Below are 24000 nucleotides of genomic sequence, written 5' to 3'. Positions count from 1 at the left end.
GGTGGTGGTGGTGGTGGTGGTGGTGTTTATGGTGGTAGTGGTGGTGGTGGTGATGGTATTGGTGGTGATGGTGGTGTTTATGGTGGTGGTGGTGGTGGTGGTATGTGAGAATTCCGTGTTTACTACTTCGTTTTTCCTCTCAACGTTTTCTTCTATATTTTTTCCCCTTTACACCAGCCTGAATATTTTCCAGGAACGCGTATTAGGACTGGAAGGAGAAGAAGGAAATAAGAGGTTGTTTTGGCGTTGTGTCAGCGGCTTACGGGGAAAGGAGGCATTTTTCCGCTTGTTTATTGCTTTTATGAGGTAGTGATTCCCGATTTTTTTTCCCCTCCCACACTCTCTCTCTTCCTCTCGTGTTGTTTATCAGGCGCCCCATCCACCTCCACCCTAATCATCTTCCGGGAAAGTGTGTGTAGTGAAGGGTGGATGGCGTGGGATGGAAGGCAGTGGATGGGTGGATTCGGGTGGCTGAGGTTGGATAGGAGCGCGTTGAAGCAAAGAAGGCAATATGACACGTTTGGTAATGACCTGAAAATACACTCCTGAGAATGAGGTTAAGAATAGTCCCGCCTGTCACGGCTTAATATATTTTTTTTTCTCCCATTTTCTGTTCCTCCATTTTCTCTCGCACACCTCCACGTTTCCGTCTGTACGTGGGCGCAACACTGGCAGCTGATCCTTATTTGCAAGATCTGCCTGTAATCTTTTTATCCGATATTCTAAACCGCTACTTATTCTTTCATATTTTTCGTTTTTCCTCTTCACTTTTCTCTCACATGTCTTTGTAAATATGAAATGTTTATAGTTATTCCTACTGCAGCATTCTCTCTCTCTCTCTCTCTCTCTCTCTCCTTGTTTTTTATCAAGATCTTTACTGCTTTGGCTTCTCAGGCGTGATAAAAATGGACTGGTATAAATTTAGAGGCTCACTTCGCAAAATAGGCAAATAAAAACACAGACACCAGAGGAGACGATCGAGGAATTGAGAGTTTATGTTGCTATCGTTTCGTCCTCCGTCAGTAGAATCGTCTCAGATCGCTCAGGTAAAGTCACGGATGTCTGATTGTTATTGGCACTGCAGGGTTTAAGATCGCCTGTTGATATAATGAAGTGAGGGAGAGTGAGAGGCGTTCCTGGTCTTCCCTTTCTCATCGATTCGTTATTCCCTTTGTTCTCTAAGCATTTTTTCCTCTCACTCCCTCTAAGGTAACTCCCGCTTTGTTGTTCCCTTTCACTCTAACTTTCCTCCTCCTCCTCCTCCTCCTCCTCCTCCTCCTCCTCCTCCTCCTCCACCTCCTCCTCATCTTCTTTTCATCTCCCGTATCTCCATTTTCTATCTCCTTTTCGTTAACAAACTCTTCTCTCTCTCTCTCTCTCTCTCTCTCTCTCTCTCTCTCTCTCTCTCTCTCTCTCTCTCTCTCTCTCTCTCTCTCTCTCTCTCTCCTGTCTTATTTTTCGGTAATGTATCATTATTTGTCTCTCCCATCTGCATTTTTTTTTCAGCTTTATTTTGTCGTGGTTCTCTCTTCCCTTTCTTGTCATCATCATCATCATCATCATCATCATCATCACTGTAGTTTTTTTTTTATATATATAAATCTTTTTACCCTACGTCAGCGTCACTCTTACATAAAAAATAATCACAATCATGACATTTATCTCTCCCTTCAGTACTCTCTCTCTCTCTCTCTCTCTCTCTCTCTCTCTCTCTCTCTCTCTCTCTCTCTCTCTCTCCTTCACCCACAAAAGCTTCCATACGTGGGTTATTTCCTATCTTCCCTTCACTACCACTTATTTACGTGTGTGGTAGGTAGTGATAGTCAAAACAGGTGTGGTAGTGACAGTGGTAGATACTGGTGTGGTGAGATTCGTTTACAATTGCGGTGGTGGTGGTGGTGGTGGTGGTGGTGGTGGTGGTGTTCTTGATTAAGTCTCGGGTGTTAGATTGCCAGAACTCAAGGTTAGAGAGAGAGAGAGAGAGAGAGAGAGAGAGAGAGAGAGAGAGAGAGAGAGAGAGAGAGAGAGAGAGAGAGAGAGGGTAAAGGAAAGGGAATATGATGAAGAGAAATAAGTATACACATTGATTAAACTCTCATATTAATTAACCTCATTATCCTTTCCTTTCTACAGGTGAGACGCGGTTCCCATGCATCACCTGTCCGTCCTCGGCCCTGTGAGTCTGATAGCCCGCTCACCTGCAGTTAAGTTATGAGGAATTGGTAATGTTTTAGTACCACCTGAAGAGAAAGAAGTCAAGTGTCCAAATTAGCTTCATATATTTGGCTGGCCATCAATTGTTCTTTTCTTTTAGTATATATTACGTGAACAAGAGTCATGTGGCCTATCTCAGCTGCATTTTTGGCTGGGTTTCAACTACTGTCATTCTTTCGTGTATTATTAACACTGTGGAATTTAAAAGAAAAATGATAAAAGAAAGTAATAAGGATGGAACTTGAGGAAAAGAGGAACCTATGGATTGAATAATAGATACATGAATAGATAGATGTTAAAGAGAGAGAGAGAGAGAGAGAGAGAGAGAGAGAGAGAGAGAGAGAGAGAGAGAGAGAAAGGAAATACCGTGAGTGAGAGAGCAAAAAAAAAAAGAAGACAGTTGCATCAGACACGTGGAGGCGGAACACACAAAGGAAGGAACAAGAGAAGGGAAGGCAAAAAGAAAGAAAGAAAACAAATTAGTGGTTGATTAAAAAGAAACACTTGATACGAGGGAAAGAAAGCGAATAAAAGAACAGAGAAAATGCCCACCAGTTTATTAAGGCAATCCGAAGCAAAGTGTAGCACAGAGGCGGAGGAAAAGTGATGAGATGGAAGGAGTAAGTAGGAAAGAGAAATGGGGAAAAAGGAAACAAGGAAAAAGGGAACAGGAAACAGGAGGGTCTATGATGTGAATTTCAACGCAAAATTTTATCATGGTTCATTGTAGCAAAAATTGTATGATAAGCCAAGTTTTGTAAGAGTTGGGAGTAGATCAGAGGACTTGCATTGAGAGAAAACGCAAAACAGTGTAGAGTTTAATCCAGAATGTTACAAAATTTCTATCCACGACTTTAATTAGGCTTACATTTAGTCGTGTTCTGGATATCACTACACTCTCTTCTTAAATTTACTGTGATACTTTCTTGTAATGAATGTATTAACCCCTTTAATACTGGGACTCATTTTTTATCTTGAGATTTGTGTGCGATTAGACCATTTTATTTACATTAGGAAGGGTCTACAGAGGTCAGAAGATTAATGGCCACAGTCTTCACTATTTTAATCTCCCACATAAGTTTCTGAAGCTGTATAGAATCACCAAATAGTAAGTAGAATGAATATGGAAACGCGTCATGGTACTGAAGGGGTTAAAAGTCATCTGCTGTTGTTGTATCTGTGTTTGCTATGTTTTTGAGTTTTTTTTTTTTCATATATTTAGGGACAACAAAAATGGAAAAACGAAAGGCCCACTAAAGGTGCTAATAACTAGATTGGTGACTACTTAATGTTAATAGAAAAGCAGTAGTTGTAGTAAATGGGTTAACATGATGAAAACTCCATCGCTAATTCATCGCTTCCTTGCAAGTGTCGAACTCAACGTGCAAGTGTGCTAAACTCAAATAAAACAGCAATAACATCGGAATTTGTACTGACCGACCATTTGACTAAGTAGTAAGCAAAACACCAAATTAGGAAGCTGGAGAGGATACGTTAGCAAGGACATGGTGAAGAGGATACGTTAGCAAGGACATGGTGAAGAGGATACGCTAGCAAGGACATGGTGAAGAGGATACGCTAACAAGGACATGGTGAAGAGGATATGCTAGCAAGGACATGGTGAAGAGGATACGCTAGCAAGGACATGGTGAAGAGGATATGCTAGCAGGGACATGGTGAAGAGGATGTATTAGCAAGGACATGGTGAAGAGGATACGCTAGCAAGGACATAATGAAGAGGATGTATTAGCAAGGACATGGTGAAGAGGATACGTTAGCAAGGACATGGTGAAGAGGATACGTTAGCAAGGACATGGTGAAGAGGATACGTTAGCAAGGACATGGTGAAGAGGATACGTTAGCAAGGACATGGTGAAGAGTATACGCTAACAAGGACATGGTAGATAAGTATAGCAGGAACTTAGCAGAATACGGAAAAGTTGACTGTGAATACGATAAACTAGCAAATATTCGTAGTAGAGGAAGTAAGAAAAATATGAAAAGTGATTTGATAGGTTCTGATTCAGCGGCACTTAAAAGAGAAATTAGCAGTGGTTAGACGTTTATGAAGATGGTAGGGTTGAGAGAAATCATTTTGAGTGAGCAGAAATTAAAAGGGCGAGGAGGAAGTTGGAAAAATAGTTTTGTGGAAGCAGAAATTAATAAAAGGGAGAGAAGGAAGTTGGAAAAATAGTTTGTGAGAAAGTTGGAAAAATAGTTTTGTGGAAGCTGAAATTAATAAAAGGGAGGGAAGGAAGTTGGGAAAATAGTATTGTAGGAGCAGAAATTAAAAGGGAGAGGAGGAAACTGGAAGAAATAGTTTAGTGGGAGGAGAAATTAAGAAAAGGGAGAGAAGGAAGTTGGAAAAATAGTTTTGTAGGAGCAAAATTTAAAATAGAAAGCAGGAAGCTGGGAGAAATAATTTTGAGTGAGGAGAAATTAAAATAGCGAAGAGAAGAAGCAGAAATTAACTGATGAACAAATAAATTTCCGTTAGAAGTTAGAAAAGAGGAGAACAATTCAGGAGAGATCACATGAAGTTAACTGAGAATACGCAAGGTAGATTATAAGACTAGATTAAGAACTTAGTAATCAGTAGATGAAGTTGGCAGTGAACAAGGGCAATGGTGTGAAAAGTTTAACCCCTTCAGTACTGGGACACATTTTTACCTTGAGATTTGTGTACGATTAGACCATTTTATTGACATTAGGAAGGGTCTATAGAGGTCAGAAGATTAATGGCAACAGTCTTCACTAATTTTATCCCCCACATGAATTTCTGAAGCTATATAAAACCACCATATAGTAAACAGAATGAGTATAGAAACGCGTCATAGCACTGAAGGGGTTAAAAGTAGTAGAGGAAGCATGTCTGGGAGCGGGATTTAGAAAGGAAAGGAGAACAGCGCCACAGTACACTCTGATCAGCCTGACCGAACAAGGCGGCAGCGTGACTCGAGTTTTAGGTCTCCTGCACGAACCGAACTGAATACTTTCCCGAACCCCTGTGACGATAGTACTCTCTCTCTCTCTCTCTCTCTCTCTCTCTCTCTCTCTCTCTCTCTCTCTCTCTCTCTCTCTCTCTCTCTCTGAAGGTGCTACTGGTGGTACTGTATTGATAATGTTACCGTTTACCTTACCTTCGTCAGATTTTTAACCCCTTCAGTACTGCGACGCATTTTTACCTTGAGTTTTGGGTGTGATTAGACGATTTTACTTACATTAGGAAGGGTCTATGGCGATCAGAAGATTAATGATCAGAGTCTTCACTATTTTAATCCCCCACATAAGTTTCTGAAGCTGAATAAAGTCACCAAATAGTAAGCAGAATGAATATGGAAAGGTGTCATGGTACTGAAGGGGTTAAGTGCTTAGGCAAGAATCAGAATAGAGGGTGATGAAATAACAGATAAAGTGGATATAGTTATTTTTTCAAGCTTTTAGTGAAGGTTACGGTGGTGATGGCAGTGGTGGTGACGGTGGCTTGTGCATCACCATTTTGCTGCTGCAGGTGGTGAGCGGTCTTTAATTGCACTAATTGGACATCTCAGGTAAGGATGCGCGTGTTCACCACCTGAGCCTTGGTGTGGTTTTATAGGTGTGTGTGTGTGTGTGTGTGTGTGTGTGTGTGTGTGTGTGTGTGTGTGTGTGTGTGTGTGTGTGTGTGTTTGTGTATGTGTGTCTCTGTGTAGGTGGCTAGTTGACTGACTGACTGACTAACTGGCTGACTGACTGTTAATCTAAATGCATAAGTGAACGTTAGTGTAGTTGGTTTTCTAGACGACTGACTGGTTGACTGACTGACTGACTGACTGATTGATTTGCCGGGTAGCTTTTGACCTTCAGGGATTGGTTGAGTGACGGTGTTATCAGCTATCAGGTGTTCGCTGGTTGGTCACTGTTGTTTGATAGCATTCGGTTTTTTTATTAGTGTTGGTTTTCACGTACTTGACATCCTTGTGTTTGTGTCTCGGCCTCTCTCCAGGTGTGTGTGTGTGTGTGTGTGTGTGTGTGTGTGTGTGTGTGTGTGTGTGTGTGTGTGTGTTTTTATGTCTATGCCTTTTTTTCATACGTAACTCTCTCTCTCTCTCTCTCTCTCTCTCTCTCTCTCTCTCTCTCTCTCTCTCTCTCTCTCTCTCTCTCTCTCTCTCTCTCTCTCTCTCTCTCTCTCACACACACACACACACACACACACACACACACACACACACACACACAGTCTCACTACTGATAACCACTTCCTTCACAAATCAGAAACTGGAGGAAGCAGGAATGAAAACATGAGACTGACGCACGTATGAAAGAAAACAAAGAAAATAAATAAAAAAAAGTATCAAGTTTCTGGTAACGTTGAGTGTGTTGTAGTCAGTAAATTGGAATGATGGTGGAGTTATACTGAATCAAAACAGCCTTTTTTTTCTCTCTCTCTTTTTCCCTCTTAGCTGTGTTATTTCAGTGTTCTTTAACCCCTTCAGTACCATGACGCGTTCACATATTCATTCTGGTTACTGTTTGGTGATTTTATACAGCTTCAGAAACTCATGTGGGGATTAAAATAGTGAAGACTCTGGCCATTAATCTTCTGACCTCCATAGACCCTTCCCAATGTAAATGAAATCGTCAAATCATACCTAAAAATCATGGTAAAAATGCGTCTCAGTACTGGAGTTAAACTCTTAATGGGCCAGAAATATTCAGAATTATTCCTTTTGTATTGCTGTGGGATATAAAGTAAAGAGAGCAGCGCATATAGAGCGTTGCATCATTGTTACGGGTGCTTACTACGTAGAGGAGTTTTTAACATCGTTGTAATGGTGTGAGGTATATCCGTCCGTGCCTGTGACGAAAGAGTGATGGGAGGGGAGACTCAGCCAGGCGCGCCGCGGAAGGAAGTGAAAGTCTTTTTTTCTTCCCCACTTTGCTTCCCTTCTCCCCTCTCCTTTCCTTCTCTCCCTTGCCTTCACCCTGCCTTGTCTTCCCTCATGGTGTCTTGGTTTAGGTTTCCGTGAGTGACAAATAGCAATAGCTTAAAACAGAACAACTTCAGACGCCGCACATTTACTTTAGGCTTTTGTCTCCTCGTCCTGCTCATCCTTCTTCCCCAAGTTCTTCCTACACAACATCCAAGCGAGTGGCTCAGGGCCCTCCCAGACAAACGCCACCCAGACCCAGCCAGACCCAGCCAGACATTCATTTTATCTCTTCACACGAACCTTTATATAGACAAACAACTTATATCCACTTTTTCATTCCTCGTCCCTCTTGCTTAGAAGTGATTTTATGCGCTAAACAGGCAGCCAACAGACGCCTGTCGTCGGGGTAATGGGCTGGCGTGTGTACAGGGGAGGAGGGCAGCGGCTGGCCTTTGCTTGCCTTCACCGGATTATGAGTAAGGCAAACACCTGGCTGGCTCTGGGGCGTCGCCGGGGTGCTGGCCTCAGTACTTGCCTCCTGCCGCTAGCCAGTAGTACTCTCGTCTTTTTAATGGCCGCAGAATGAGCCACTGAATCTGTTAAATTCCCCGGGGCATGGTGAGTACATTCCTTATCGGGGGTGTTTTACCCGAGGCCCCTCAGGCTGTCGTGCTCAAGACAGTAATGATAATAGTTCGGTCGTGACATAATTTGCATCCTAAAGCTCGCGTGGGTTGAGCGAAGCCATTGTGCGGCGAGGACGTTCCGTAGAGTGTGCAGGAGGCGGCGGCAGCTACCACCTCCATCTCCCCGGTGTGGCCTTTACTGCGGAGTGCATCACCAGCAGGGCGCGAGGGTGGCGGCGGGAGACCTTTGAGAGGATGGTGATGACCTCTGCTCCGCCACAGACTGCACCGATCAGATCCACGCGGTACGTCGTTGCGGGGCAGTAATGACGCGCATCTCGCCATAATGGACCACCGCGAGGCTCATCAGCGCCACGCCGCCAAGATGAAGGGACGAATCATCATTGAGTTGATTTTCTTGACGTGGCGCCGCCGCGAGCCAGGCAGCCGTCAACACCTCGGGCAGGGGCGCCAAGGCCGAAGAGGTGCACCCTGTTGACGAAAATTTCTGCCAATTGACCTTAACACATTGTTCAACGGGCCCGGCGGCGCTCACGGCCAAGTTCTCCCACACACACACACACACACACACACACACACACACACACACACACACACACACACACACACACACACACACACCAAGACGCACCTCGGCCAGGGTCTGCGCCCTCCGCTGCTCTCTCTTCGTAAACACTCACGCACAGAATGCAACGCGTAATTTTCACGCTTCACACCTGGCGACACGTCCGCTGCATGACCAGGACGGGAGTAAATGCCCTGTGTGACACGTGGAGGTGGGGCGGGGTGGAGCGGAGAGGAGGCCAGTATGCCCCTGACTGTGGTGGAGGGAGGGTGTGTGTGAGTGTGCGTGGCGGTGCTGCTGGTGTTCCCCGCTTGCCTACCTTCCTACCTGCCTTCCCTCACACCTGAGCTGTCTACCTCACGTGCTCTTGTAGCTTCCTTTCTGGTGGCGGTGCTGGTGCGGGGCCGGTGTAGCTTCCCCTGTATATAGTCTGTAGCCATAGAGACGGGTTTTTCATCTCGCCACGCTGCCTCCCATGTAAGTAACGTGCCTGACACATCCTTGTTCTCTCTGCATGAACCTCTTTGATGAGTATTTACAAAAGATATTCAGTTTCCTGGTGTGGATATTGACTGTAAGGACGTAACACAACGCTTCACTTGGCGTCACCACACCAACTCTAACTTTACGCTGCATTATAAACTTCAAAACACAACATCTGCTCCTTCACTCATTCAGGCGCATGTAAACTTCTCTTAAATTAGGAAGTTACGTATACAGTGAGTAGCAATGAACGTTGGTTAACACTAATCATCTCCAACTTTAAAGCGCTTGTCTTTTAACTTCTGTTCCTCGCATACGCTTCGTCATTGCATTCTAAGCACAAGGTTATAAGGAAAATAGGAGGGGAATAAAAGAAAGACATTGCATGCTGCCTGGAGACTCCTGACACACCCGAGATCCACCTGTCAGAAGAAAAAAGGTGTTTTGTTTGACTGAAACCTTTCCCCTCTAACTGCGACGCGCCCGTGCCTTCTCTCTCCCCTCACTCCTCCCTTTCCCCTCAGACCAGTGTCCGCCCTCTCCTCCCCATACAAGGATCCGCCCTTCCTTTCCCCTCACAGAGTTACCCATCCTTGCATTCCCCTCGCACTTCCCTCTCCTTTCCCTTATATCATGACCTACCTTTTTCACAACTTTTCCTCGCACCTTCCTTTTCTCTTTTCCCCTTGTCCGCCTCTTTCCTCCCCTCTTCCCTCACATTACCCCTCTCGTCCCCTCATGTAAAGTCACATTAAGGTTCATTTCTCCATATGAGGCAAATTAGATAGACAAATAAAGGAAAATAGTAACTACGCATACAACTTTTTTTCTTATGAGTGAATATATTGAACGAAGAGAGGGTGTGTCTGCCGTGTGTGTGTGTGTGTGTGTGTGTGTGTGTGTGTGTGTGTGTGTGTGTGTGTGTGTGTGTGTGTGTGTGTAAGGGTCGGTGTACCCTGAGTTTGTCATCGTGAGTATGCCGTGGATCAGGAGTCACGCCCCCGCCCCGTGCTGGCCCCTCCTGTCAACCTGCTAATGAGTATCGCATTATATCACTTCCGTCGCACCTGTCTTCTCTTCTTCCCTCTCTCCTTTTTTTTTCTCTCTCTCTCTCCTCCTTCCTTCACCGTGTCTCCTTCATGTTTTCCCTCATCGCCTCCTTCATCGCTTCCTTCGATATTTATTTATTTTTTCCTTTTGTATTAAATTGTTTGTTATTTCATCTCATTTATTACTTCATCGGATATTTGCATGGATTGTTTTTTTCATTTTATTTTATTTTTATTTCCCTCTCACTTTCATCCACACATAGACTTTATTTGTTTACTCTTAAACACACACACACACACACACACACACACACACACACACACACACACACACACACACACACACACACACACACACACACACACACACACACACACACACACACACACACACACACACACACACACACACAAGGCGCAAAAATCTCTGAAGGACTTCGCGAAAATGCGCAAACTTTGTCTCTTGAAACATAGAAACTTAGTAAAATGCAGCTTTTTTTTCTTCTTTTTCTCTTACGGGAACTAACTCATAAAAGAGAGAGAGAGAGAGAGAGAGAGAGAGAGAGAGAGAGAGAGAGAGAGAGAGAGAGAGAGAGGGAGAGAATATTATCACCATAACTTGTCCCAGCAAGTTATTTAATCCTTTACAAAAGCATAGGAACAAATCAATACAAAAAAAATAAATAATAATAATACAAAAACCTTGGTATTTATTCCTCGTACTGTAATGGCTGGTTCTCCTTTACGACCAGGTGTAAGTAAAGGTAACGAATGACTGGCTCTTCATACTCTACTGTGCCTCGTACTCAGAGCGGCAGAAGGGTATCGCATCCCAGCAGTCAATGTTGCCCTGAATTAGTCAATGCAATCAGTCAGGTGGAACGTAGCAGGTTTGTTGTCATTGGGTCATCATATAGATTTCAGTAAGTGTTGTGATTACGTAGATAGATAAGTAGTTAACTGTGTGTGTGTGTGTGTGTGTGTGTGTGTGTGTGTGTGTGTGTGTGTGTGTGTGTGTGTGTGTGTGTGTGTGTGTGTGTGTGTGCGTGCAAGAAATTTTACGCTCCTGTACACACACACACACACACACACACACACACACACACACACACACACACACACACACACACACACACACACACACACACACACACACACACACACACACACACACACACACACACACACACACACACACACACACACACACACACACACTTCCTGCCTTCTGCTTGTATTCACATCAAAGCGCAAATAAATACAACTCACTAAGATGGTAGAATTAAGGGACAGGAGAGAGAGAGAGAGAGAGAGAGAGAGAGAGAGAGAGAGAGAGAGAGAGAGAGAGAGAGAGAGAGAAGGGACGGAAGGAAGCGGTGAAGGGAGACGAGGGAAGGGCAGAGAAGGGCGCCTCTGTCTGGTACACACCTGTTCCCACCTGCAGGTGACGCTGTGCACCTCATCCCTTGCTAATTGAAGTCGTGCATTGAATAACATTATAAAACTATTCCGTACCAAACAACATTTAGTTAATAACACATCGTCGCCTTTAACTCCTTCAATACTGGGACACATTTTTACCTTGAGATTTGTGTACGAGTAGACCATTTTATTGACGTTAGGAAGGGTCTATGGAGAGTAGAAGTGTAATGGCCACAGTCTTCTCTATTCTAACCCCTTCAGTACTAGGAGGCATTTTTACCTTGAGATTTGTGTACGATTAGATCATTTTATTGACGTTAGGAAGGGCCTATGGAGGATAGAATATTAATGGCCACAGTCTTCAGTATCTTAATCCTATTTTTACCATGAGATTTGTGTACGATTAGACCATTTAATTGACATGAAGAAGAGTCTATGGAGGTCAGAAGATTAATGGCCACAGTCTTCACTATTGTAACCCCTTCAGTACTAGGAGGCATTTTTACCTTGAGATTTGTGTGCGATTAGACCATTTTATTGACGTTAGGAAGGGCCTATGGAGGTCAGAAGATTAATGGCCACAGTCTTCACTATCTTAATCCCATTTTTACCGTGAGATTTGTGTACGATTAGACCACTTTATTGACATTAGGAAGGGTCTATGGAGGGCAGGAGATTAATGGCCACAGTCTTCACTATTTCAATCCCCACATGAGTTTCTGAAGTTGTATAAAATCACCAAATAGTAAGCAGAATGAATGTAGAAACGCGTCATGGTACTCAAGAGGTTAAAATGAGAAAATGTAACGTCCTGGGGAATATTGTGTGTGTATGTTGATTTTTCTTATATAAATAAAATAGGATTGGCGCATTTTTTAGTTATATAAAGAACATAGAAAGTAATTGCCTCATCTTTGACTCGTGTAAGGAACGTAAAGGCGAAATTTGATTATCTGAGTTTGAATTGTATAAGTAGTGTAAAAGAGAAACTTATTTATGTTTAAGCTTATGTAAGGAATTATGAAAGGGAAATTTGTTTGTATATGTTTTGCGCCCCTTCGTCAGATTACCTTTCAAGGACGACCCACAGTTTCTTCCGTACTCTTGTTTTCTCACTCCTTCCTATTCCTTTCTTCCTTCCTCCCATCTCCCTTTACCTCTTCTACTCCTCATAACAGCCTCCTCAGAACATCTCCCATTACGGCCTTGGATGAATTTCATGAATATTACAGTATTACGACCACGATTTTTACCGTTGTGTATGAGTACAATTTCCTAAGCAACCAGGAAGGGCATTCAGGTCTTGTTTCCCTTCACGCCCTTCCTCTCCACCTCACCCTTTGCCCGGCCATACCTTGTCCCGCCCCATTTTCCTCTTGACCAACTTTTCCCCTTGATCTTCGTTGCGTCTTCCCTTCTCCAGTCCAGCCTTGCAGTGCCCCGCCCCGCCTGTTTCTTCCCATGATATATCTTGATCTGTCTGTCTTCCCTCGTCCTGACTCGCCTCACCGCGAAGGTTTCGGCAATAAACTGACGCCGTGCACATGGTTCATTACGGTATTTGCTGTTCATTATCTTTCATTATAACAACTTTACTCCTGCTGTCTTGGTTTTTCTGTATAAACGTGATTTTTCTTTAATTCTCTTTTATGTATAAACAAGTGTGATGATGAATTCAGAGTGAAATATTTTCAAAGTAACAGCCGCGTACATCAAAATGATAATGCAGAAAAGTTGACCGTGTTCAATATATATGTATAGAATACACCGTAACGTTTTTACATGGTATTTATGAAAGAGTGTATATGTTTTGATGAAAAATTTATATGGATGAAAATAACTTTTAACCGCCAGCGAGGCCCGTACACTAGTTTTCCCGACCATTTCCACTACTGACGAGGGGAGCAAGACTCCATCATGGAAGACAGCGTTCAGACAAGGACCACATAACAACTCAGAGCTGTGCTGCCTCAATAGTGGAGGCGCACCGCTATCTGGGATGGGCTCGCAGGTAGCGGGTCATGCTGGCCAGTGTGCCTGCAAACTGTGACGATTTGTCAAATTATGACATCTTTAGTGTGTGTGTGTGTGTGTGTGTGTGTGTGTGTGTGTGTGTGTGTGTGTGTGTGTGTGTGTGTGTGTGTATGTGTGTGTGTACTTGCTTACTTACTTTCTTTTCTGTTTTTTATCTATATTCTATATACATAAAACATTCATGAGCTCATACACATGAGAAATAGCAAACATCGTGACAGTACTTAGCTCTTCTGGTTTTTGACCACATGGAAGGTAGTACTGATCATAATTGGTGTTCTATTAGTATGAGAGTCCATCGAAGAATTCTTAGATGAGAAATGCTAGGCGTCGGCAATCCATCACCACTGGAGGCACCGTTGTCTCCTGCCTGCTCCTAGCTGCTCCTCCCCATCCCGATCTGTCCATCACATTCACGCCATTCTATAGTGTTCAGAGTGCAAGGTCAGATGCTCGTGGTCCTCCAGCCCCTCCACTGCCACGTGTTATTGGTTATTATTATTATTAGTGGTGTGAAGGGTCAGGAAACTTTGTTTAGCGGGCAATTGTCATGAGGAAGTGTTATTTTCGTCAGAAGTTTCACACGCAGGACCTCGTGTCGTCTGCTCGGCTCTGGTGTCGCTGGGAAGGTCTTGCTTGATTCCTTTGAGTGACGACCTTGATGAAAACAAATAAAACTGCACACTTTCAAGAGTCTGAAATTCTTTATCTTTTTTTTTTTCTTCTCTTTTTATCAGTGTTGTCTTTTGAGATTACAATTTAGACTTCCACTATACCTGCCCATCATGTTTGAGAAGCTGCAGCAGTCACATAGTTTGGCGAGAAATGGGTGAAGTAATCTAGAGTTGTCTTACACGCGACCAACGTGTGTAAGACTGCAGCCATCAGGAGCTTTTCTGGAGTGTCGAGGACAAGTGTGTACTTTCCAAACATTTACACTTTCACACTACAGGAATTACTACCACAAGAATGGCACGGAACTTTTTTTTAATATTATTCCGCAATCTATTACTGCACATTGGTATTATCTCTAAGTTATAGCTACGTTTTTTGTGATTTATATCTGAAGTGTAAATGAAAATCACGGTTCAATTTTACATGAAACTATTATCCAATTTTACTGAACTTTCATTACGCCAAAATAGTCTTTTCATCTCATTTTAGCTCATGTCCACAACTTGCCTGGCCGCTGTGCTGATAGACATGCATCGCACGCGCCGTGAGGGACTGCAGGGAAAAATAATGTAATTCAGTTGACCTGCTTGAGCTAAGTCTTTCGATGTGCTGATATCTTTCACTCTCTTAGAACATGAGTCTTAATTAAAGAGTGTGTGCTGTTCCTTAGATCATTAAAACAAGGAGGGAAAGTGTATAGTGCAGTGAGGATACTCAGCTTCTAAGATCATGCAAATAAAAAGAGAAGTGTAGTCGTATAGTGCAAAATTTCCTTAACCCTTTGAGTACCGTGACGCGTTTCCATATTTATTCTGCTTAGTATTTAATGATTTTATACAGCTCCAGAAACTCATGTGTGGGATTTAGATAGTGAAGACTCTGGCCATTAATCTTCTGACCTCCATAGACCCTTCCTAATGTTAATAAAATGGTCTAATCCTACACAAATCTTAAGGTAAAAATGTACCGCAGTATTGAAGGGGTTAAGATAAACATCAAATACATGAAACTAAAAACACTTAACTGGTAGACTGGAACAATACAAACGACATTAAGTTACAGAACGTTAAGTAGCAGTGTTGTGTGGTCATCAGTGTACAGAGTGATCAAAGTGTGCTATTGTTACTGTTAGTGTGAGACTGCCCAGGCCAAGTAAACAGTGTGTACAAAGAGTGTGCTGCTGTCTGTACATGTGTGTGTGTGTGTGTGTGTGTGTGTGTGTGTGTGTGTGTGTGTGTGTGTCTGCTGCAGTCTCTGACGAGACAGCCAGGTCATCATTATTTCCGGTATAGGTCATCAGGTATACAGAGTGTGTACAGTGTGCTTAAAGCCGCGGTGGGACAAGTGGGGAGGATGGAAGGGGAATGTTGATGTACCACTTACGCCCCAAGACTCGCCAACAGGAATTGCAAGCACATAAAAAACAACCATTGAAATTCTTGGCCATTACCAGAGACATTAGCGGGTCAACGTGCCAGGAAGGGGAGGAGGAGGAGGAGGAGGAAGAGCACACTATGAAGAGGGATGGATAAAGTACCTGTGGAGAATACTAATGACTGGAGAAATATTAAGAGTAGGGCAATGCAATGAAGCACACACACACACACACACACACACACACACACACACACACACACACACACACACACACACACACACACACACACACACACACACACACACACACACACACTATAGTCATTACCTCGATTTACATAGCTAGGTGAACAGGGCTACACGTGAAAGGAGACACACCCAAATATCAGTGTGTGTGTGTGTGTGTGTGTGTGTGTGTGTGTGTGTGTGTGTGTGTGTGTGTGTGTGTGTGTGTGTTTGTTTTTTGTCCCTTTGGTGTGTCTAAATGAACTGCATGGCTATCGGTAAGCCAATACGTAAGAACCGATGTTATTGTATGATTCACACTACATAGAAATAAACAGATAAATCCTCTGCTCTAAATACGTAAGTAAGATGACTCACACGTGTCCCAGTAATCGACCAGTAGCGAGTGGTGATGAAGAAGGAAGCGAGAGCGAGAGAGAGAAAAAAAAATGGTAATATAATAGGCGAAAGTGACAGCGTTTAGTGACGTAACACTCGAGAGAAACGGGAACAGGAAGAATGCGCGTTGTTTTAACACAGCCATCGATGCAGCATGAATTCCTGTTATTGTTCTGAGAAACCCTTGCAACTTTTGAGGACAGTTAAATGGCAGACGTACGGGTCATGATTCCAGCTGCTGCTTTCATGGAGTGCAATGCTTGATAATAGCGATAGACGAAGTAGGACGGGACGAGACCTTATGGGGCTAGTTGCAGGTCTATTGGATGCGGGGCGTGGCAGGACGGTGAGGGGAATCAAAGCAGTAGAAATATACTAAAAACTGATAGGAATGTATGTCACTTTGCCCCAGTGAAAGTGACCATTGAAGTGGGAAAATGATTTTGTTCAGTGTCATTCATTTAATTGCCGAGACCATGACCTGCTGGATACCTGGGCTTCGTGTTAATTAGCCTCGCCCACCTGTCTGTCCCCCCTATTGAATATTTACAATGGCGCTCATGATGGGAGAGTGTTTTCCAGTCTTAGTACAATGCGGTGTTTGTGTGTTTGTTTGCGAGACACTTTTGAGTTGCACTTTGATTTCACCAATAATTGAGTTGCTGATTACTTTCCAGCACCTGATTGTGTTTACCTGCTGTGTTGTGTTGCGTGGGTGTGCTTTTTTTTGCTGGTGTGTGTGTGTGTGTGTGTGTGTGTGTGTGTGTGTGTGTGTGTGTGTGTGTGTGTGTGTGTGATAATGATAATTTTTTTTATGTAAGAGGGAAAACTACCAACAGCAAAAAAAAAAAAAAGAATATTAGAAAAAAAAGGCCCACTTGAATTATAGTCTCCATAAAAGAATTAAAAAATTAGTCAAAATGCTGTCACCCGTTTAATTATCCATCTCTCGGTTTATCCTCCTGTCTGTGTATCTGTATGTCTACCTCACCAATTCTCTATGTCTGTCTGTTTCTCTCCAGCTTTCACCGTCTGTTGGTTGCACATTTTCACAGCAGCCAGTTCGAAAGAGACATAAGCAGCAGCCTCTAACGCGGATTGATGTGTTTCTCCGGCGTTCATGTGTGCCGGGGGTGTGTGTAGGAGTGCAGGGCGGAGGGGGGGGAGGTGAAGCACAGGAGAAGGTGTATGTGATTGGTGGGATGACACTTAATCTTCCAAAACTCTTGAGTCCTGTTGGCAGTAAGACTCTCTCTCTCTCTCTCTCTCTCTCTCTCTCTCTCTCTCTCTCTCTCTCTCTGGTCTTGCCACTTATTTTCCTCTACTTTTTTCCCTCTCATAATTCTGTCGTTCCTTTGTTTCTCTCTCCCGTGACTTATTTTCTTTCGTGTCCATTAGTTTCTTTTATTGTGTTCCATTTTCTGTCCATTTTCTGCTGCACGTTTGATGGTTGTTTGTGTTAGTTTTGTTTTATGGAGCGTGTGAATTTGCTCTTTTATTTACTCTTGATCTTTTTACTTGCTTGTGCCTGTCTGTCTGTCTGTCTGTTTGTCTGTCTTTCTGTCTGTTTGTCTGTCTGTCTGTCTGTCTGTTTTGTCTCTCTATTTGTCCGTCTCTCTCTCTGTCTCTCTCTCTGTCTATCTGTCTGTCTGTCTTTCTATCTGTCTGTCTGTCTGTTTGTCTGTCTGTCTGTCTGTCTGTCTGTCTGTCTGTCTGTCTGTCTGTCTCTCTGTCTCTCTGTCTCTCTCTCTCTCTCTCTCTCTCTCTCTCTCTCTCTCTCTCTCTCTCTCTCTCTCTCTCTCTCTCTCTCTCTCTCTCTCTCTCTCTCTCACACACACACACACACACACACACACACACACACACACACACACACACACACACACACACACACACACACACACACACACACACACACACACACACACACACTATAAAAGAGCAGATTAATAAACAGTTTAAGAAGAAATAAATCAAAAACAACATAGATAAGTAAATCAATGCGTACCTCAAAGATAATTCCATCGTGCTGTCCTTGAGTATTTATTGGTTAGTAGTATTTCATCAACGGAACACCACCACCACTTGATGTGTTGCTGTTTCTCTTGAGTGAATAATTAACGAGTTGTGTCAAAGCTCAGTGCAAAAAACAAACACTTTAAACTCGTAACAAGAACTCCTCCCCTTTCTTCTCTCTCCTTACTGCTTGTTTGTTCTCCTTTCCCATAACAAGAACTCTCTCTCTCTTCTTCTTCTCTCTCTCCTTACTGCTTGTTTGTTCTCCTTTCCTCCCTCTCTCTCTCTCTCTCTCTCTCTCTCTCTCTCTCTCTCTCTCTCTCTCTCTCTCTCTCTCTCTCTCTCTCTCTCTCTCTCTCTCTCTCTCTCTCTCTCTCTCTCTCTCTCTCTTCTTTTCTTTTGTTTTCCTTTCGTCCTTTGCTTTCCACTTTCCTACGTCTCTTACTTACGGATTCTATATTTTTTTCGTTCTTTTGTGTTCCTTTGTGTTTTTATTTTCTTCCTTTACTTGTCACTCTCATTCGTTTGTGTTTTTGTGTTTTTTCATTTTTTTTTTATTTATTTCTCCCTGTCTATCTTTTGTGTTCATTTGTGCTTTCTCTTTTTCTCTCTCCTCTCTCCTTTCCTTCTTGTTATCTCTCTTATCTTCCTCTCTTCTACTTTATCTCTTGACACGCTTTCTCTTCTCTTTATCTCTATCTTCCTCTCCCTGTCTTTTTTCCTTATCTCTTTCACTATCCTTAATCTTTTTTCTCATCTTTTTTTATATATATAACCATCCCTCCCCTTTTCCTTCTCATTTCCTTTCCAATTTTTCTCCACATTATCTAACGGATCTCTATTTACCTTTATTTTTTTCTCTTTTTCCTTCCCTCCTTTTCTTATTGTTACCTTATTATTCCTTTATTTACCTTCTCTTCTCTCTCTTGCTCTCTTTACCTGTTTTCCTTTCACTTCTCCTTTCATATCTTCTTTCTTTTTTATTCTTTATTCAACTCCTTTCCTTTATTTTCTACTCTAGTTCAAATTAATTTTCTCGTCCCTTACTCTTCCTTACATATCCTTCCCTCTCCAACATATTGTTCCTTCCCTCTTTACTTTTTCCTTTTTGTTTATCTATCTTTGTTTCTCGCCCTTTTTACAGTCCAGGCTTCCAATTCTCTCTTCCTCCTATCTCTTTTTTTGCTTTCTAGACGCTGTTTCTCCTCGTTTTTTCCTCCTCCTCCTCTTCCTCCTCCTTCACTCAGACATATTCGTTTAGCTAACATGCGTCATTCACCGTCTTTCGTAGCCCCTCTTCTCCCATCCCTTTACCTGTTTATCCCTCCCTCTTCCACCCCCACCTCTTCATCCACTTTTCTCCACCCCAACCCCTCCCCTCCGCCAGTCTCCCCATCACCTGCTGTGCAAATCACCGATGACGTCAAGAGCGAGTGAATTCCAGTCGAAACCTTAAATTGCTTGATGTGACGTCACTCCTCCCACACCTTCCCATCGCGACGCCGCCAAGTGACCGCTGTCCGCAATGCTAAAACATTCACCTAATCCATATCAGTTAGGGCGAGGCGTGGGGAGGTGTAGGGGACGTACGGCGAGGGGCGTTCAGGACTTTCCGGGTTGAGCTGTGAGATTACTCCATTGGGTTATATATTTGATGCTAGGAAGGTTGTTTATATTCAACCCCTTCAGTACCATGACGCGTTTTCATATTCATTCTGGTTACTGTTTGGTGATTTTATACATTTTCAGAAACTTATGAGGGGATTGAAATAGTGATGACTGTGGCCATTAATCTTCTGACCTCCATAGACCCTTCCTAATGTCAATAAAATGGTGTAATAATACACAAATCTTAAGGTAAAAATGCGTCTCAGTATTGAAGGGGTAAACATTCATGAAGGTTTAGTATTAGATCATGAACAGAAACTATGATAACTTTTGGTTTGGAACGAAGATACATGGTTTTAATAACATGGGATTACTTAGGATAAACTGATGCGAGGGTAATTGATGGCCTGTAACGAGGGCATCTGATGAAGTATGTAGGTCTGTAACTGCTCAGGAATGCATGGGAAGGACAGACGCTAGTGCAGGTTTTGGTTAGTATCGAGGGCATCTGCAGGCCTTGGTGTGGGATTGTATACAGTAAGATTACACAGTTAGGATAGAAGCCAGAAGTGTGTCTCTAATGAAGTGCATCTGCATTACTATACGTCGCTGTATTTGTGTAAGCTATGTGTGAAATGTTTATCTGTTTTTTCAAGTGATTTAATCTTTTACATTGTTTTTTATGTTACTCTTATTATGTCTCGTCAAATTTTCCCTTGGGCAATCATTAAAGTACAGAACGCGATAAATAATTTTTGATGGACACGGCGCCTTATGACCCCGTTTCTTTACCTGATTAAAAACTCATGGGAGAATAAAATAGACTAAAATTACACACACAAAAAAATATTACCATGAAGTTTGCTCCTCTATAACAAAACCATCCAGAGAACATAAATTAGAGCTTCTGGTAACCTGTGTGTGGAAGAACAGGAAAATACGACAAGACAGAAGGGAAGAACAAAATGGACAAAAATTACACTAAAGAGAAAAAATACCACGAAATTTTCTCTATAACAAACCCGTCTAGAAAACGTACGGTATAAAGATAGGTTTTCTCCTATATAATAAACCAGTCTAGAGAACATAAGGTAGATCTTCTGGTAACTTGTGTGTGGGAGGACAGGAGAATCAGGCAAGGCGGGTGATTGGTAGTGGCGTCCCAGGCTCAGCAAGCAGTGTCCCGCCGCCAGTCACAAGCCAGACAGGTACTCGAGATGAACAGGAATCAATAGCGTGAAATATTCCCCTTCAGCACGTGAGCGAAGGACAGGTGAGCCAGTGTTTAAGGCAGCGTCATTACCTAGACCCACCCATGACCTGCCGCTTCCAGACACTCCCTGCTCTCTCTCTCTCTCTCTCTCTCTCTCTCTCTCTCTCTCTCTCTCTCTCTCTCTCTCTCTCTCCATCGATCTAAGTCTGGTTTGTATGTTAAGAGATGCGTGGAATGTGTTACTTTGATGATTCTCTCTCTCTCTCTCTCTCTCTCTCTGTTGTTGTTGTTGTTGTTGTTGTTGTTGTTGTTGTTGTTGTTGTTGTTGTTGTTGTTGATGTTGTTGTTGTTGTTGTTGTTGTTGTTGTTGTTGTTGTTGTTGTTGTTGTGGTGGTGGTGGTGGTGGTGGTGTTATTGTTATTATTATCATCACCATCATCATTAATAGCGGTACCATCATCATTATTATTATTATCCTTGTTGTATTATTATTATTATTATATTATTATTATTATTATTATTATTATTATTGTTATCATTATCCTTGTTACTATTATTGTTATTATTATTATTATTATTATTATTATTATTATTATTATTATTATTATTATTATTATTATTATCATTATTATTTAGTCATTTATTTTTTTCCTTTTTTATTATCGTCATCATCATCATCATCATCATCATCATCATCATCATCATCATCGTCACTATAATGTTTAACCTCATACTTCCAAAAGGAGTGAGGTGAAAAATGCTGCTTAATTATCACAGCTTGCATTAAGTCAATATTTAATTAGCATTATCGCTAATAAGCAAGTGTTGATGGGCGGCGGCGGCGGACGGCTGCTATCCATTACTAGGAATAAATCATGCCTGGTACACTCTTTTTATTATTAGTTTTTGTTGTTAGTGTTATTAGTATTGCGGCTGGTAAACTCTCACCACCACCACCACCACCACCACCACTACCACCTCCACTACTACTACTACTACTACTACTACAACTACTACTGCAACTACTACAGTACTACTACTACTTACTATAACAATCACAGCAAGTGCTACTACTACTACTACTACTACTACTACTACTACTACTACTACTACTACTACTACTACTACTACTACTACTACTACTACTACTTGTAAACGCCCCAAAAACATAAATAGAGAAATGTAGAAATGAATAGATACATATACAATAAATGGAAAAATAAAATGAAGCAATATGATGTAGATAAGTAGATTCATAAGTAGATGAATAAGAAAATGGTATAACTAAATGAATACAATCGAAATTAAGTTGAATAAAGAAAACGAATAGATTAGATTGAATGTAATATAGAATAAGTAAACAAGATATCGTAGACCAAAATGTAAAATAAAGAACTGAAGTAGAAAAAAAAACATGAAAAGAGAGAAAGGATGAAGAAATAAAGGACAGCTAGAAGTGCCCTGAATAAAATATCAAGAAGAGACAAAAGGTACATAGTCTTCTTCTTCGTCAGCTGGTTATCCTGTCCTTATACTGGGTCGCTGTTTTTGATGAGTCGCCTCCACCTGCCTCTGCCACCAACCATATTGTTCTGCAGTCCTTTCTCTTTTACAAAAGGTACACAGTATAATGCCCAATAAGCAAGCAAGATATAAGAAACCAAAATATAAGATAAAGATGTAGATAGAAAAAAAAACCATGAAAAGAGAGAAAATATGAAGAAATAAAGGACATCTAGAAGTGCCCTGAATAAGATATCAAGAAAAGATAAAAGATACACAAACAATATGGAAAGAATCTGAGGAGGGAGAGAAAAAGAATGAAGGTCAAATATTTAGGACTTATTTCTTATTCTCGCGTGTAATAGAAATTGGAGACAAAGAATGTAAGTATTGTGTCCATCATCATATATCTGGATACATTTTTTTATTGACCATCAAGTTCTGAATTAAGTAAGAATAGAAAACTTGTCCTTAATCCCTTCAGTACCATGACGCGTTTCCATATTTATTCTGCTTATTTTTTGGTGATTTTATACAGCTTCAGAAACTCATGTGGGGGATTAGAATAGTGGAGACTGGCCATTATTCTCCTGACCTCCATAGATCCTTCCTAATGTCAATAAAATGGTCTAATCATACCCAAAACTCGTGGTTAAAATGCTTCCCAATACTGAGGAGGTTAATTTCATACGAAAACACTTAAAATACACTGGCAGTTTTGTTTCTATTCGTTTTTATTCTCTAATTCCTCTGATGGTTTCGTGTTTTTCATGAAGAAAATTATCTTCTCCTCGAATCACATTTTGTGTAATAAGTATTGTATAATTTTCGTTTTCTTGGTAACAGTTGGTGTTTTGTTGAAGCAGAAACGTATCCCTTTTGACTGATAGATACCCCCACACACACACACACACACACACAAAAAAAAAAAAAATAAAAAAAAATACTACTACTACTATTAACATAGCTCGCGATAGTGGTGACGACAGTAAAAGTAGTAACAGCTGCTGTAAATTTACCATTATCTGGAAGGCATAGTAGAAGTAATAGTAGTAGTCGTCGTAGTAGTACTGGTAGTGGTGGAGATGGTGATGGTAATAGTGGTAGTTATGGAAGTAGTAGTAGTAGTAGTAGTAGTAGTAGTAGTAGTAGTAGTAGTAGTAGTAGTAGTAGCAGTAGTAGTAATAGTAGTAGTGGTGGTGGTGGTGGTAGTAGTAGTAGTAATATTGGTAGTAATAGTAGTAGTAGTAGTGGTAGTAGTAGTAACATCACTAAATATTATAGCAATTGTAGTAATATCCATCAGAGTAGCAGAAGCAGCAGCAGCAGCAGCAGCAGTAGTCTTTGAGTAGCGTGTGAGTGTGGCGAGTGTAAATGTGGCGGGGGTGTGGCGGTGGATTAGAGGCGTGGCTTAGGTCCAGTCCACGCTGTACAGGAACACGGCACTTCCTCCACCACTCCACAAGGCTCACTTCCCCTCACGTCCCTGCCGGCCAGTACCACCTGCATGTTCTGGCGGTGGCCCTCCCGGAGCCTCCCCTGGGATAATTTGGAGCATTTTGTTACTTCGTGTTATTCAGCAGGACACAACACATCCCTGGCGGCTACGCGGGCTGTGTTATTTTTAGTCTTGTGTTCTTTATCGTCACGCGGGTGT

The 24000-nt window shown here is 42.0% G+C and overlaps 1 protein-coding gene across 1 annotated transcript in view; it reads left to right on the top strand.

The window, feature by feature from the left end:
• Positions 1–8594: 8594 nt before the first annotated feature.
• The window catches only part of LOC123513340, a 92108-nt gene continuing 76702 nt past the window's right edge, over positions 8595–24000 (top strand). The window contains exon 1 of the transcript XR_006677318.1: positions 8595–8816. The gene's annotated coding sequence lies outside the window, so the exon portion shown is untranslated. The remainder of the gene's footprint in view (positions 8817–24000) is intronic.

The sequence above is a fragment of the Portunus trituberculatus genome, chromosome 35 (genome assembly GCF_017591435.1).
Source record: "Portunus trituberculatus isolate SZX2019 chromosome 35, ASM1759143v1, whole genome shotgun sequence".
Classification (NCBI taxonomy): Eukaryota; Metazoa; Arthropoda; class Malacostraca; order Decapoda; family Portunidae; genus Portunus; species Portunus trituberculatus.
This window is presented reverse-complemented; position numbering and strand designations above follow the sequence as displayed.